The sequence below is a fragment of the Kogia breviceps genome, chromosome 8 (genome assembly GCF_026419965.1).
Source record: "Kogia breviceps isolate mKogBre1 chromosome 8, mKogBre1 haplotype 1, whole genome shotgun sequence".
Classification (NCBI taxonomy): domain Eukaryota; kingdom Metazoa; phylum Chordata; class Mammalia; order Artiodactyla; family Physeteridae; genus Kogia; species Kogia breviceps.
In genome coordinates this window covers 59,081,146-59,097,796 of record NC_081317.1, presented here as the reverse complement: position 1 = coordinate 59,097,796, position 16,651 = coordinate 59,081,146, and the positions used below count along the sequence as shown (strand labels likewise).

General features: G+C 40.4%; 1 long non-coding RNA gene across 1 annotated transcript in view; it reads left to right on the top strand.

Moving 5' to 3' along the window:
- The window catches only part of LOC131760944 (uncharacterized), a 65,483-nt gene continuing 48,832 nt past the window's right edge, over nucleotides 1-16,651 (top strand). Inside the window, exon 1 of the long non-coding RNA XR_010841966.1 lies at nucleotides 1-305. This is a non-coding gene — a long non-coding RNA (uncharacterized lncRNA). The remainder of the gene's footprint in view (nucleotides 306-16,651) is intronic.

Sequence of the window (16,651 nt, the reverse complement as noted above, 5' to 3'; positions counted from 1 at the left end):
AGTGAAATCCTGGCACCCAGAGAGCGCTTCGTTCAGCCAGAGATCCTAGAACGAGCCGCTGTCCCCTAGCAAAAGAGGCCCAGTGCTGAACCCTGAGCAAGTGTCTGCAGACAACGGCTACCCCTCCTCCCTTAATTAGTTTCCCTTACCAACAGAAACGGTTTCCTTTTGCCACCCAAACTAGGTCGCATCCTAAAGTTTCTCACAAGCTTAAAAAAGAAAAATGAAAAATTGACAACTCTTACACAGAAGAGCCCACAAAAGCTGCAGCAGCGCCAGGGGTGAAGAAGCAGCGACAGACCCAGGTAAGACCCCAGAGAAGTGAAGATGTCCGGGGCCTTCCAGGCCTATTACTGAGGGGTTCAAATCTCTCCGTTTGTAGGGCACTTATGGTTGGGCACAGTTGGATGAGCATGGAGTATGCTTGGTAGTTGGCGGTTTGGATCTCCGAGAAAAAGGAAAATAAGAAAGGAGTAATGGTGAGGAGGGGAAAACTAAAGAGGAAAAAATGGGCAACAGAGACATCCGGAGTAGCTTATGGGGTGCTCATTTGATATGGCTTTGACCGTCCTCTCAGGCCTTGGAGCCATGGGCGGGATGGCTGACCCCCCACCCCCGCCGCCAGAACACTACTTCTTGTACAGCTAATGCCCAGGCCACTGCAGGTCTTCCCAGGATGAACTCTAAGAGAGGCTTCTGGAAAGAGGAGCTGATGGATCGGGGTGTGTGGAACATCTGTCTTCTCTCAGCAGGACCCTTCACTATCTGTACTTTGAGAAATGCCAGTCTTTTAAATCCCAGGTAGAAGAGCAGAGAGAAGGAAGTGAGAAAGTACATACGGTATTTTAGCCACTTTCCCTTTTACCCAGCATTTCTGTGCCATGGTATTAAGAGTGGTTTTAAAGTGTCTCTGAAAAGCTTCTGATACTATCAAAGTGGGCCAAACACTTTTTAGACTGGTACTTACCTCTCCTAAACTGCCTTTCTTCTTGTCTCTCTCACTCACTGAAAGAGTTAAAGCAAGTCAATTTCATTCACCCCAAAATCTGGCTGGAAGAAAGAAGTGAAAGGCTTCTGCAGCAACAGGAAAATATGATATTTCAGAATCCCTAAAGACCTCCTCCCTAGATCACCTATTCCCTGCCACCTTATAGGGAGAGAAGTTTCTTTTCTGATAGTTTATTGATTTCAAGAAGTGCTGGAGTGTCTGTCCTTCAGGGGACTGGATTTTTCAAAACTCAATTGTATATTTGAAAAAGTAAGCAGTATTACCCAGTTGGAGCCTTTCATTGACCTCCAGAGAGGAGCTTAACATCTCAAGGGTCTTCTAATATTGATTTTCTTTTAAACTTCTCCCTTTCAAAGAAATTCAGTGACAGGTAGTGAATCCTGAGCAGTTTAGGGAAAGGTTCTTGGAGCTTAACAAAGCTGTCATTTTCAATACACGCGGATGACTTTTTTTTTTTAGCTCTTGCATGTGATTAGAGGGGAGGCTCAACAATTCCACACACCCTGGCTGCATGGCCAGTATCAATATTTTAAAACTAAATACAAAAGAGACAGATGACCTCCTGACCCCAGGAAACAGGCCTGCAAGACTGCAAGTATCTACTACACCATGCCCAGGGACCTTTTCTTCTTCCAAATGAACCATAAAAATCATACACGTGTAGCCTGTAAAACATAATTTTATATCCACAAGCAAGAACATCAAAAATCCACTCAACAATGCATATATAAACAACCAACAAGTACTGAAATTGTCTGCACTTGATGGGAATTGCAAAATCATGCCCAGCTCTCTCAGCCCTTAAACTACTGTCAAATTAGGGTAGCGATCTTTCCCTACTAGAAAATTCACAACCGGTTAGCTTCCCCAAGCCCCATTGCCAGCACTTTGCCTTTCACTGAAATGAATAAATAACCGTGGACTTTTTTCCCATCCTCTGGGAGCTGTTTGGTGTCCCCTGAGGACAAAACTAAATGAGAAAAATGACGCTGTTAATAATGTCGCTGCTGAAATGCCTGTACTAGACTGTTTAAAAAAAAAATACCATCCCACTAAGTGTGCCTACATTTCGGGCACATTTACAAGCCCCCACTGAATCTGAACACAGACTGGTCAGCATTAAGATTAGCTGGTTTCCACTTCTGTACAGAAATGAGGCTCGTTCATCAACAGAGATTCCCAACTTCTGAAGACATTTGCTTTCCGGGATTACAATGTCAGCAGTTGCCCTGTAATTTTTTCATGATTTATTTTAAACTTTGAAAATCATGGTAATAATTGCCTTGCTTCACTAACAATACTTCAGAAGTTATAGGCACTTTCACATACAGTCTTCTTTGCTGATCCTTTTAGAGTTGTAGCTATTGTGTCCTTTTTCAAGATAGCTGACCTTTAAAGTAAAACTATACTATCATTTTATTTCTACATGTAAATTGGCTTCTGTTACCCATCTACATGTGCCTCTGTGACATGAAAACAGATCAGTTTTAAAGATCTGTTTAGAAAGCTTCATCCAGAATGGCTAAGTCGTCTTTACATTCTGCATTAAGTGTAGAAAGTATGTTGCAAACCAACTCAAACTTTCTGCACCCCTTTCTCTAATTCTTTCCTTGAAAACTGCCTTTCTGTTTCAAAACCAAAACAATGCATAACAACAGGACTGTGCATTTTAACTTTCAAAATAAAATTTAGCCAACAATTGCATAATTACAAAGATAGAAGACAGTTGGGCCTATACAAAATATATATTGATATTTAAGTAAACTTTTATCTCTGAAATATATCTGAAAAAAATTTACAATACACAGTAAGTTAATAAATCCCAAAGCAATAATATTGTCAAATTGTGTGATGTCACAAACTCTGAAAGCAAAGTTACAGATGTTCGTGACATTACATTCACCAATAATTATGCTGCTGCGCAGTCTGACCATCTTTAAATGGATGCCTCTGTCTACTCAAGAATAAAAGGAATTTATTTTGGACATCAAACAATGAAACTGTCACCATTTATTGTATGAAACACTCAGCTAATCAATTTCCTATTAAAACAGCTTTCAACAATACTCAGCTTTAAAATTCATCAGGGCCAGTAAAAACCTTTTGCCAGTGCACAAGAATGCAGTCCCAACCACGGACGATAATTACCCTTCTAATACTTTTATTGCCCAAGCACTTTTTCCTGTGCTCTCCATCAGTTAGGCAGGAATCTGCAGTATAGTGTATCAGTGAGTTGGAGTGCTTGACCTTTGCCCACATATGATTTAATAGGGACTTTTCAGCACTAGAGCTTTCTCCATCTCTCATACCATTAAATGAAAACATCAAACCTCAGATGTAAAACTGGAAACCACAACGTTTTGTGTTTCACAACTCTTTGCAGTTTTTACTTAGGCTGCTTAAAGGTCAGCTTCTTTGCCTCACAGTGCTCTCCCCCATACAGTAAATGTACTCAAAAGTCACACTAATTCTCATTTTGATTAAATCTTGAACTCCCCAGTCAGATACACACATTCATCCTGCTTATTTACATTTGCATTCTTTTCTAACCACATAAGCATGTGTGTATGACTTTCTGGATTTATTCCATTTTAGGGCTGATTTAAATATCTGTTCAAGTATGGGTTCACAAGTTAACTTTTTCCCGCCCGTTGGAAAGTTAAAATTACAAAGGATGGTGTTATAGGATCCTGTCAAAGAAAGTTAGAGTTAATCTTGTGTATTTTGGCGCCTTTTCCCTGCCAGCTACTGTACTTGGTTGGGGGGAGCGGGTTGGAGATCTTGTCTGTCCCATCTCAAGTTCAATGGCAGTTCTACTAACTCCAGGAGAAGATGGCCATGTTCACAGCACTAATAATAATTCCAATCACGCCACTTCGGCATTTTGTGTCAAAGTCGAAACTGGCTTCCCCGCCCCCTTCAACCTGAAAGCTGCCAAGTCCTCACACACTCCGCATTCAACCACAACTTAATGGATGGGATATTGTGCATTAAAATGTGTTCCAGACATACTGGCGAAGAGAGGACAAGGAAAAAGGGAGACAGACACACACAGTTAGGCAGAAGGGAAAAAATCCTAGAGCAAAAACAGCAGGGCAGGAAAAAAAAATTATTAACAGGAGCGGGAAGAAATCCATCATAATCTTTTTTTTTTTAATGGAGGGGGAGAGTGGGAGGAGGGCTAACAATTCTATCCTGCCACTTCAGGAACAAGGGGCTAGGGGTAACTAAACTTTAAAATGAAGATTGATTTTTAAAACTCCAGTTCACCAGAGCTAAATAAAGACACTTTTAAGTGAGCATATGTAACAAATCTGTACATATTCACCTTAAAGAGAAGGAAAATGCTCCAAAAAGAGAGAATGGGCTACAAGGTACAACTGAAGTATCATTTGTACAGTGATTTTTTTCCATCATGGGGGAGAAGGGGGGGGGACTAGGGAGTTGAAGCAGGAAAAATGCTACATTTCACACTGTTTTGGACTCACAATGTTATCCACTGATTCTCGCCATAAAAGTGTGACATATACACTAAAGTTGCCAAAGCTTAAAAAAAAAAAAAAAGCATTAAGGCTGGAAATCCAACACTATAGCCCAACTTGTAAAGAAGAAATGACATTTAGGTAAAGTCTCTTTACAATGTACAAACAGTAAAAAGTCTGTGTCTGGGGATAGAAGGGGATGCAAGGGACAAACAAGACAAGCAAATAAAACCCGTCATTTCAAAGCCACATACCACCGCATTCTATTACGTTAACTAAAAGAGATGTTGAGTCTGTAACAGAACCCTGGGCCGCTGACTTCACGTATCTGAGGTACAGATTTGTGGACTTTCTCAAGGGTTGTTTTGGTGTCGCTTATTGTATTTATTAATAGTTTTTATTTTAAAGCGCAATCCAGGAGTTAGTCTCGTACTTTTGTTTTTAATTATTATTTCTGCAATGCCACAGTTCTTGGCCCAAAGAAGAAAAGGCGGCAAAGTCAAGTCTAAAAGCAGGCAGCCCCTCAGCCTGTCTGGGTATCCAGTTTTGCTTCCTCTCACTTGCAGAAGACTGTTTCTCGAGGTAGACTTGAAAGCCGTCCAGAGTGGTGTGTGTGTGTGTGTGTGCGTGCGCGCGCGCGCGCGTGTGTTTGCTGGGTTTTATTGTTTTAGCAGGGCTGCTCTGGGGCTGGGGGCTGCCTCCCCGCCCGCGTCTGGGCTCCGAGCGGGCTAGGCAGATGCAGCCGGCACGGCCGCGGGGTCGCGCGTTCGCCCCCTTCCCGCCCTAGGATCGGCCGGGCCGACGGCGGGGCTACCCCGGACCGCGGCCACCCGCGCACCCTTTCCGCGCCCCGCCCGCGCTCCGCCGCCGGCGTCGTCGCCTCCCCGGCTTTCTCTTTCTCCGGCCCATCGCCCGCCAGGCCCCGCCCCGCCCCGACCGGCCCAGCGCGCGGGAAGCGCGGCTCTTCGCTTCCGCCTGGCGGCGGGAAGGAAAGCGAAAGGAGGAGCCGGGGGCGGGCGCGCGGCGATGCATATTCATCAGGGCGCCCAAGGCGGCGGAGGCGGGAGCGGGCCCGAGTGGGTGTGGCGGGCTGCCCGGCGCGGGGGCCCCTCGCGAGTGGCGGCTCAGCTCTTTGTGCCGCCCGGGCGGGGCCGGAGGGCGGCGAGGGAGTGCGGCGCCGCCTGCCTGCGGGGCTGCCGGGCTCCGCGCGCCTTTGTGCTACCGCGCTCGGGGGCCTCCCCGCGGGCGTGCGCGAGAGCGGAGCCGGGCGGAGCAGCCGCGGGAGACTCATCACCAAATGATAATAAAGAGCACGGGACTGGTGCTCTTCCCTACTAGCCGCCACGTTTTCGGTCCCCTTCGCCAGACCACGTTTGTTTGGGTGTAAAAGGAGTTCTGAAATGTACCTCACTGCGTAGCGTTATCATTTATAGGCATGCATGTGAATGTCAATAATTCAGGGGTAGGTGGAAGAAATAATCAGCCCCAAAGAAATATGCAACCCCTGGGTCCCCAAGAAGTAAACCCTAGATGAGATGTGGTAGCGGGCTCATGTTCCTAAAGCGGTTTTGATTAATATTTTTTTAACTTAAATATATGTAGGGTTTTTGCTTAGTTTTCAAGTAATCCAGTCATTTGCATTTTAAGCATCTGTAGTGTGGTAACATAATGTTTAACGTTTAAACCAAGTTGTTATATAGCTCTGATTTAAAACTGAAGTATTAAATATAAAAATATAGCACTCGCCCTAAATTTACTTAGTACTAACCCACATGTGTTTAGAAAAGATTTTATTACAGAGATCCTGACTAATTATGTAATTGCACAACAGGCAACAATAGCTTCAAATATCCACTAAAAACCCTGTTCAATTATGTGATTACCAGTGGGACCGGAATAGCTCCCAATGAATTGTTCTTATTTTTCTACTAAATGTGAGCATGTCAGTATTTTAATCCCAATTATATTTACCCTCAGAGTCCAAGAGAACTTAAACAACATTGTTCAGGTTCTTTGTTCCTACAATACGCATTATAAAACAAGGAAGACATTTTGGCCTCATTATCCAAAAAAAAGTTTTTTTCTCCTGTACCGGCATGGGCACACACACATGTATACATGCTTATATTACATACATATAATATGTACATATTATGTAGATGTTTGTGAATAGTATACATATCTCATTTCAATGATAAGTGCAAAACTGAGAATTGGATTGACCCAACTGAGCTTTAGAAAATGCCAAACTTTCAAATGGGTTATTACCAGTTCCCAATTTCCCTTCAGAGAAAAAGTAACAAGTGTATATCTATATAGCTTTGGGAGGGAGATGAAGGATGGGGACACACACACACACGTATGTATGTATCTCCACATTTAGCTATAACTTCCCAAGAAAAATTAATTTTTAACATCTATCTTGTTCCAAGTTAGGTAATTTTAACCACTCAGCTAGTATAGCTCTAATTCAGTATACCCAGGCAGTCAATTCAAGTGGGTAACAAACAGATCTGTTTCCATTCTAGGATTTCCTAATAGTAGTTTCATGGTTCAGTAAATCACATTTAGCACTAACGAATCAAATATAAAATATGAAAATTCAATGTGGCTAAACTAAAATATATTATTTAGGGTGGTGGAGGGAGTGTTTAAGTGAGCAATGTTATCAAATTCTAAGACTTTTACAAGTGTGCCTCAGAAAGCTGCTTCTCTTATAATTATTTGAAGTCCATAGCAGAGTTACCAATCCTTCTCAATACCTATTTCATGCAAAGGAGAAATGACGTTACAGAGAGAATCCAGTTTTCTTTAGGAAATATCCTAAGACACGAAATGGGAAAAGGAACAGGAAAGGGGAAAGGGAAGGATTTCCTTTGCTTCTGGTGACGAATGAATCTAGATTGTGTCACCTGTCAAATAATTTCTTCCTAAGCATATTATTTAGTAATAGAATGTACCATTGTATGTTATGTTCAGCGTTTCATAGATTACCTTTTTTATTTGCATGTCATTTGTTTCTTTTGACATGTGAAGCTTACAAGAGTACTTATTCGTATGTATACCGATCACTCTTCTGTCAAATACGTACACATATTATAACTAAATGATATCCAAAGTTTATAAAATAAGGAGATTAATTTTCAACATGTCCTATAGAAATCGGTCTCACCTCAGTGGGTTGTTGCTCCTAAATCGTTTAATTGGCTAATGATGATGGTCTTCTAATCTACAACACTGGTTGACTTTCCAGTTTTCACAGTTTTTGACATAAATAAATATGTAGAAATTCAATTCAGGAGTGTTTTAAAATAGACGCTTCTTTTAAAATTAAAACTATCTTGGTTAGAAGCCTTTCCTAATGTACTTAAATTTCAATATCTTTTTATATTCAACGTTTTATAAATTATAACTAATTATTCGTTTAAAAAAAATAAGGAGTATCTAACGTTACTTAGGCATTTTGGCCTTGTGATACATCTAACTGAAGTGATTCCAGTAGAAAAGCTAATTTTTTTCTGCCTTTAGTTACAGGCACAATTCATTCTTTAGAACTTACTAGAAGATTCTCCACTACACTGAAACTTTAGATTTTCTGTTTTTTCCTCAAGCCAATTAACTGGTAAAGCAGTTTCTGTATTTTTTTTCAAATTAAGAATTTAGTGTACAAGCAACATCTGCATGTGTTTGAGAATAATCACAATATAACTATTTCTAAAAGGCATGCATTATTACAATGCTTTATGTAATAATTAAGTAATTCCTCTACCCCATCTCAACCAGTAATTTTGTCATTACCCCAAAGGTTTTTATTTTGTCTTATTTCTCCATTTCTCAAAAATATAGGAGGTGTGTTTTTATTTCTATTATTTTTATGATTAAAAGGTACACACTAATTTTTTAGATTATTTTATTTAGTCCATTATTGTACTAGCATTTGTGCAAATTTAGTGTATATAATAAAGATAGAATATTTAGAACTCAATACTAAATAAAACACAATACCATCTTTTAAAACAATTGAATGATTACGTTTTAGAATTAAAACTATGTAAGATATAAACCTGTGTAAACATTCATATTAAATATTACCTCTGGGAAATAGTTTCAATTATTTCTTAATTATTTTAAAAATATTTAGAGAGGCTTAAATTAGGACATTTATTGTATAAAGTGCCAACTTCTGGCATTTTGTTGGCATTCCATAGCTGAGAGCTGTCTCCATACAAGTTGCATTGAGGAGAGGAGAATGGCTATCTAGAATATTGTTGTGTAAGAGGGATACCCAAGTATAAATAACAACCTCTGGTGACTATTTTTATTTTTCATTGGTTATAGCCATCTTTAGCTATAATCCGTTATGACTCGTCTTTAGACATTGACTGGGAAAATAAACAGTGTCTTTGCCACGAGACATAGTTGCTCATCATACAGAATTATATTTGTGCAAAAGACTTCAAGAGATTACCAGATAAGCCCTTGCAATGGGGTCAAAACTCCACACTGCCCAGGACAGGCACACCAGGTCACTTTCTAACCATTGAGAGTAAGGGTACGAAAATAAATATACACATGCAGTGTTCCTTCTTTCACTAACTGCACGCTGCACCTGTGCACACATATATCTGATGACATCTGCTAACATAATAAATATCAAGTGGCTTGTAGTGTCATCAAAAATCTGAGATGGTGGTATGGCTCACAGCCTCCTCAACCCCAGGCTATGGTCTTGGTAAATTTCACAGGCTAAATAGAGACAGACTCACTCTTTCTGTACATGAACTAGAGGTTTTCAAGGGCAGGTTAAGGTGATTTACCCAAGGGGGGAAAAAAAACCTCTAGTTATGACTCAGTGTGTGAAAAATCTGCTCTATGATTCAATGGTGATAAATCAAGGATATCTCCCAGCTTCAAAAAAAGATCATTTTTATCTCAATTGTTATGAATTCTCAATTTCAAGGTTAAATTCTCAACCTTTCTTAGCCAGCATATGTTTTTAAGACTTAGTTAAAAAAAAAAAAAAACTATGAGCAATTAAATCTTCATAACTTGCTTGCTCACTTTTATATAACCTTAGAATTTTAACCATCAAAATGTCCATGAAAAGTAAACAATAAATTTGAATGAATTTAAGCTGCAATGATGACTAAATTGAGCAAAGAAAAAGCAAGTGTTTTCTCAAAAACTTTTCAGGATATTTTGTGCCATATGTAAGGTTTCTGAAACAACAGAATCACTAAGGTATTTTTTTAACCATTTTCAAAAACCAGAAGCATCTGGCAATCCAGAAATCAGTGAGGCAACAGGATGCAAGAAAGCGCTAGACAGTCTACTGATCCTTCACTACAGTGCTGGCAAAGGACCATCTTGCTTTTTGCTCAGTGGACCATTTTCAATGAGAAAGTGAAACTCAAGTCCCCTACATCCACATCCTGGGGCTGATTGTCCTCAGTGTCAAAGATTCTTCTTGACATACCTAGAACATGGTGGTATTATTTTAATTTGCCCACTACTAAGGAAGATCAATAACCACATTTTTGTGGATATATTCCCCAACTAAGAAGGCCTAGATGCAGTCCAAGGAGTAAGGGAAAAATGCAATCTTTCTACAAACATGCATCACATGTTTAGTATGGGGCTGGGCACTACCCTGCAAGGATGGGTAGATTTTTAAGAATTTCTGCATTTATGATAAAAAGCCCTTCCATTCCTTTGTGCTAATATTCTCCTCTAAATTTGTTTATAATAAGAAAGTAACCTTCCCAGGGTATCTTGGAAGCCTTCAGATAAACACATTAAATAACAACCTTTGGTTTTCTGCTCACTTTACGGGTAGTTGATGTGGATTTATAGAATGAAAACAGTGTTGATAGAAAAGCAAAGGAAAATGTAATTACAGACAATAAGTTACCCTTCCCACCCCACCACCCAGTAAAAGCAAAAAAAAAAAACCTTCTATAATATATTCAGAAGCCAAACTAACAAAGTTGGGAAACTTTTTTTTTTTTGCGGTACGCGGGCCTCTCACTGTTGTGGCCTCTCCCGTTGCGGAGCACAGGCTCCGCGGCCATGGCTCACAGGCCCAGCCGCTCTGCGGCACGTGAGATCTTCCCGGACCGGGGCACGAACCCACGTCCCCTGCATCGGCAGGCGGACTCTCAACCACTGCGCCACCAGGGAAGCCCGGGAAACTTTTGATACCACTATACTTCATGAGGTGGGATGTATTTTTATAAATGACGGGGCGGTGGGAAGAAAGAACAGTGTTAAGTGGGAAACTTCAGGCACAAAGAGTTTACCTATGTGCAACTAATACTGCCTGCTTTTTTACAAATTATTGTCTAAGCATGGTTGACAAGCAAATACAGAAGTCGGCACAGAAATAGAAGTTTCCAGAACATACCTAATATCGCTCTCCCTTTTTCTCCTAATGTCTGCTACCATTCTGAGCTGCCCTTAATATTTCTTTTATCTTTTTTCTTTTTTGTTATACAAACAACAAAAAAAGAGCAGAGATATTTTAAGTGAAAATTAACAAATATAAAGGACATCCACCTACAGTCCCATCACCTATAAATTTGTTGTTTGCACATATTCCAATCCAGTATTTGCTTACACACACATAAACTATTTGCGTGGTTATAATCTTAAGGTGGATAGAATTTTGTTTTGTACATTTCCACTTATTGACCTTATTGACATTAGTGAAAAGACACAAAATTTAAAACGTTAAAACTAGAAGAGACTTTGGGACTTCTAGACAAGAGATAAACAAAACTGGCAACATCCTGTGTATTGCCCTGTCATATTTTTAATGTTGGATTTCACTGTCAACGTATTAAAATTGGGATATTTTACTTGAAAATCCAAATATCCTGCTGCTCTTGAAAAAGTGGGAGGGGAGACATGTTGGGGACGAGTGTTGCGCACAGGTTGGAGGAGAGCAGCTGCTGCCCCCGTTATTTGGGGCTTGGTCTCCACAGTCCCGATTACTCCCTATCCCGTTACACCGGTTACCAACTCGCCTCTTCTTTCCCCGAGTTTACAACCCTGATCTATGCCAAATGCTCTTGTAGATGAAAACGGGAAAACAAATTTCAGAGGGGTAAAGTGACTTACTTAGGGCTACTAAGCTAAATATTAGCATTGTCCACATTGTAAAAGAGGCTGACTCTTTTACAAGACTCTAAACAAGCACCATGTGTATTTACGTTTATTTTCGAGCGTGTGGGGAAGAGAGGTTCTGGGCGCCAGTCCGATAATCTCACTAGAACTGCCTTGCCCACCACCTCCTTTACAGACTGAAATGTCCCAGGTTAGCCACCCACCACCTTTTTGCTCCAGGTCATAATTAACATTTGATGTCCATAAGCCAGACACCTATACCCCCATAAATCCTGGCCCTGCCCACAGTGACTCCGTTCTTTCTCTCATTAAAAACAAAATATCAGAATGCAAGTGAAGGAAGCTGATCACTTTATGGAGATAACATCCAATCTGCTGTTGTTGATAAAGGAACTACTTAATTAAAAAGTTAAAAAAAAAACTTATGATATTCTTATCAGACCTACCTCATAGAGGCGTGATGATATACCAATACCCTAGCAGACAACCACTGTCCTAGAAAATATAAAACTCCCATATCTGTACAGAGACTATATTTTCGGAATGTTAAACCAGGACACATGGTGCCACCAGGAATCTTTTTTAAATGAATTTAAGATTTTGGGAAAGTTTTACAAAAGTTTAAAAAAATGATTCATTGTTAGCTGTGGTTTAATAAATGAGCTTTATGACAAATAATAAAAATGCAGACCATCTAAGAATGCCTGCTCTCTATATCTATATGGGAAATTCTTAGAAATTTGCCTAGAAAGTGGGACTTGACGGCAGTAACCACTGTGTTGGGTTGCCATTAAGTGTCCTGTGCAGTTTGCACTTGCTTGTAGTGCTTTGTTCTCAAGACAGAACACCTACTCTCTAGGTTCTGCTCCCAAATGGAGAAGGACCTGAGAACACACAGACCACGTCATGGAGTCAACACAGTAAATAATTGAGAAGCTCCTGCATTATGTACTCGTTGAGTCTACAGTTACTCTCTTGGCAGGCACAGAAGTGGTCCATATTCAATCAGGCTCTGGGCTCATTCACAGAAGCGGTCTTTTTAAAAATTATTTCTACTTTTTATTGGAGTATAGTTGATTTACAATGGTGTGTTAGTTTCAGGTGTACAGCAAAGTGATTCGGTTATACATATACATATATCCATTCTTTTTCAGATTCTTATCCCATATAGGTTATTACAGAGTATTGAGTAGAGTTCCCTGTGCTATACAGTAGGTCCTTGTTGATTATCTGTTTTCTATATAGTACTGTGTATATGTTAATCCCAACCTCCTAATTTATACCAAAGGGGAAAAGTGAAGGGGGCAGGGGATGAATCAGAAACAGTCTTAATGGCTCTCATTCTGCCCAAAGCACCATCTTAGTTGAGCAGCACTAAGGAGGCCAGACCCTCTGTGGCCCGTTTCCCTTTCCCCTGAGGACCAGATATGCACATTTCTTCTGGAGCATTTTAAATGAGTATCTACAAACTGAATCTTCTCCTCTACTATGACCAATGGCAGCACCTAAGTTAAGCAAGGTCTCCCCTAGGGTGATGGTTTTCCCCATTAGGTTAAAATGAGTGTCATGACAAGTGCTAATATTTACCACATACTGAGGTCTAACTATGGCTCTGTTCTCTGCTCAGAATGTCACATATATTATCTCAGCTCTTTTAAAGATGCAGAGCCTGAGGCAAGGGGAGCTTAAGTCACCAACGGAAGGGCACAGTGCTCCTAATCTCAGTCTTTCTAATTCCAAAGCCTATGGCTATAGCAGACCAGTACATGCAGCAAGAGCACAGGGCAAGGTTGTGACCATCTAGGTGAGTGTGGCCCCATCACAGGTGTTGCCTTGGGAGGCTTCACAAGTATTCCTTAAAGCATTTTTATCACTTGTCTTTTGAAATTGCTTTTAGAACCCCAGGTACATCCTTTTAATATTATCAATGGGATAGATCTTCCTCCTTTGAATGTGGGATTTGAGTTTTGGATATATCCTTGATTCATTCAATACGCTGTGGTGATTAAAGAACTTATCAAGCTGGGTAAACCAGTTTGGATTGAAAACAAGGCATGACAGAATGTAACAAGATGATTTTCATTCTCCAGAGTGTTCTGAAGGTAACGGAATAGAGGCTTTAGAGTTGGACTTAGAGGCACCTGGGTTTGGGGTTCAAATTCTGACTTAGCCACCTGAAAGCTACGTGATTCTGGGCAAGACATGTAATAATTCTTAGCCAAGGTTTCCTCACCTTCAAAAAGAGCATAAGAAGATAATATGCGCATCAGTGTTGTTGTTTGAGGATCAAAAAATATTCTGTGTCAGGATATGTAGGAAAGTGTCTGAAATTTAGTCCTTTCTCAATAAGTATTTCCTGAATCTGACTATCAGATTATTATTTGTCTCTGTTCTTGTGCTTCCAATGTGGTGAGAGATGATAAACAGGAGTTAACAGAGTCTGTGACAATGACCGGACCCCAGCACCCCTCTGAGTGCCACTGGGCCTGGTGTATAGCATTTATTTGCAACTATACTAGAAAAATCAAGAGTGATGTCCCTAGTTCCCTGATGCTAGGGGAGATGGATTGAAAGGAGGCTGTGGTGTGGGTTGAAGTTTATGGGAGGCAGTTTCTATCTCAAGTTTACTCCTTGGCACTCTCTAGAAATGTGCAAAACATAATAGCATCTTAAGCAAGTGCCCCTTCCTACACATTTATGGACTGCCTACCCTACAGTGGGTCCTGGCTCAACATGGGACAAGGGGCACTGGTGTTGTCACGGTTTCCAAAGGGCTGGCTTAGTGACAGGCATAGACTGATGCTACCCAAATTATAAGAACTGAGAACACCCCAGAACCCATCCACATATACAGTGTCATTCATCAACTGAATAAGATGATGTAACTCTATACGCAACAAATGAGCACCTGCTATGTCCAGGAGACAGAGTGTGAACAAACCAAACAATTTTCTAGCATAGAGGAAAGAGACCTGGAATGGGGAGGGGGAGGGGAGTGAACAGAGATACGGAGTTTGTGTGGTGGTGTTCCAAATTCATACACCTGCTAGGCTTCCCTGTAAGGTCAAAGAGGTGGTCTGAGAATTCTGGAAACCTTGAAGGAAGCTGTTTATCAAAAGAAAGAAAGAGAAATGTGCAAAGCTTTTGGCTACATAGAGTCAGTCAGGGGCATCTAGCGAAGATGGGGGATGGGGGCAGCCTCTGAGGGCGGTAGAGCTTTGGCAGCTGAGCTAGAACCACCCTGGGCTCTCCTTTGCAGCATCCTGCAAGGCTGAATACTTAGGGTCATGTTTTTCTTTTCAAGCTGACGTATGTTCATTTACACACTGTAGCATTTATTAAGCATCTTAACTCATTTAATCTTCTTAACCATCCTATAAAAACAGCTACAATATTGTTTCCACTTCATAGATGAGAAAATTAGGGTATAGAGAGAGTAAGTAACTTACCCAAGGTCAATAGCTTCCAAGTTTCAGAGGTAGGATTTGAACTTATGCAGTCTGGCTCTTAACCACCGATTTTATGCAAACTTTTTCCTCTCCTCTGCATGCTCCTCCCCCCAATAGAGTGGTTTTTTGCCCAACTTTAAAATCTTTCCTCTTTTCCTGCAGGGCTCATTCTAGGTCCCACAACTCCCAAACAGGAAGCCGTAAGTGTGGGCAACTTAGCACAACTACAGAGTGACACTAAAGGCCATCAAGACTTAGTCACTAAGGAGAAAAGAGGCACTTCAGCAGCCTTGGCTTCATTCTTTGGATCCCTAAGGGAGGAGACCTAAGTGACTACCCCCTCTGTCTCTCTTCTTGGCTTTAAAAAAATAAACTGTCATCCACTCATATGAAGGAATGTTATACAGCAAGGAAAAGCACAAACTTCTCTACAACAGGCATGTAGAAAAGTGCACATCATAAGTTTATAGCTAGGTGAATAACCCACGTCACGAGTGTCCATATTAAGAAATGGAAAATTACTGGCAATCCAGAAAGCACATCCCATTCTCCATTCTCTGCCAATTACTACTCCCACCATCCTTCTCAAAGATAACCACTATCCTGATTTCTAACAATACAAAATTGTATTGTCTGTTTTTGAACTTTATATAAAGGGAAGCATATGATATTCACTCTTTTACTTCTGAACGGTTTTGTTCAACATTTCATGTAAGAGTTCTTCCTGCTGTTGGAAAAAACAAAGTTGTTTTGTTTCTCCACATTGCAGTATGGAATTCTATTGTATGCATACAACACGGTTTATCTATTGTATACTTGACAACCACTGGGTCGTTTCCAGTTTGGAGCCAGTACAAATAAAGGGAATAGAAGCATTCTTCTACATGTCTTCCAGTGTATGTATGTATGCATTCTCTTGGGCATAAACCTAGGAGAATTTCTGGGTTACGAAGTAGCCTATGAACAATTTTAGTAGATAATGCTAAATAAATTTCCAAAGTGATTGTACTAATTTACACTCCCACCAGCAGTGTAGGAGAGATTTAGTTGTTTTACATTTTCCCCAACACTTTGTATAATCGGTCTTTTTAATTTCTGGATTATAGTAATATCTCACTGTGGTTTTAATTTGTATTTTCTAGTTGACTAATGAGGTTAAGCTGCTTTTCATCTGTTTATTGGCCTTTTTTTTTTTTTTTGGCTGCTTAGTATGAAGGATCTTAGTTCCCTGACCAGGGATCGAAGCCATGCCCCCTGCAGTGAAAGCACGTAGTCTTAACCACTGGACCGCTGGGGAAGTCCATTATTGGCCACTTGGATATTCTCTTTTGTGAAATGTCTGTTCGAATAGTTTACCCATTTCTGTTGGGCTCTCCTGTTGGGTTTTTTTTTTTTTTTTTTTCCCTTACTGATTTGTAGGAGTACTTTACACATTCTGGATATGAGACTTTTGCCACTTCTATCTGTTGCAGATTCTCTTCCCATTTTGTGACTTGCAATTTCACTCATTGAACATTGTAAAATTTATGTGAGTTTTTAAAAAAAACTGTATTAAGGAATAATTTCCATATAATAAACTGAACATA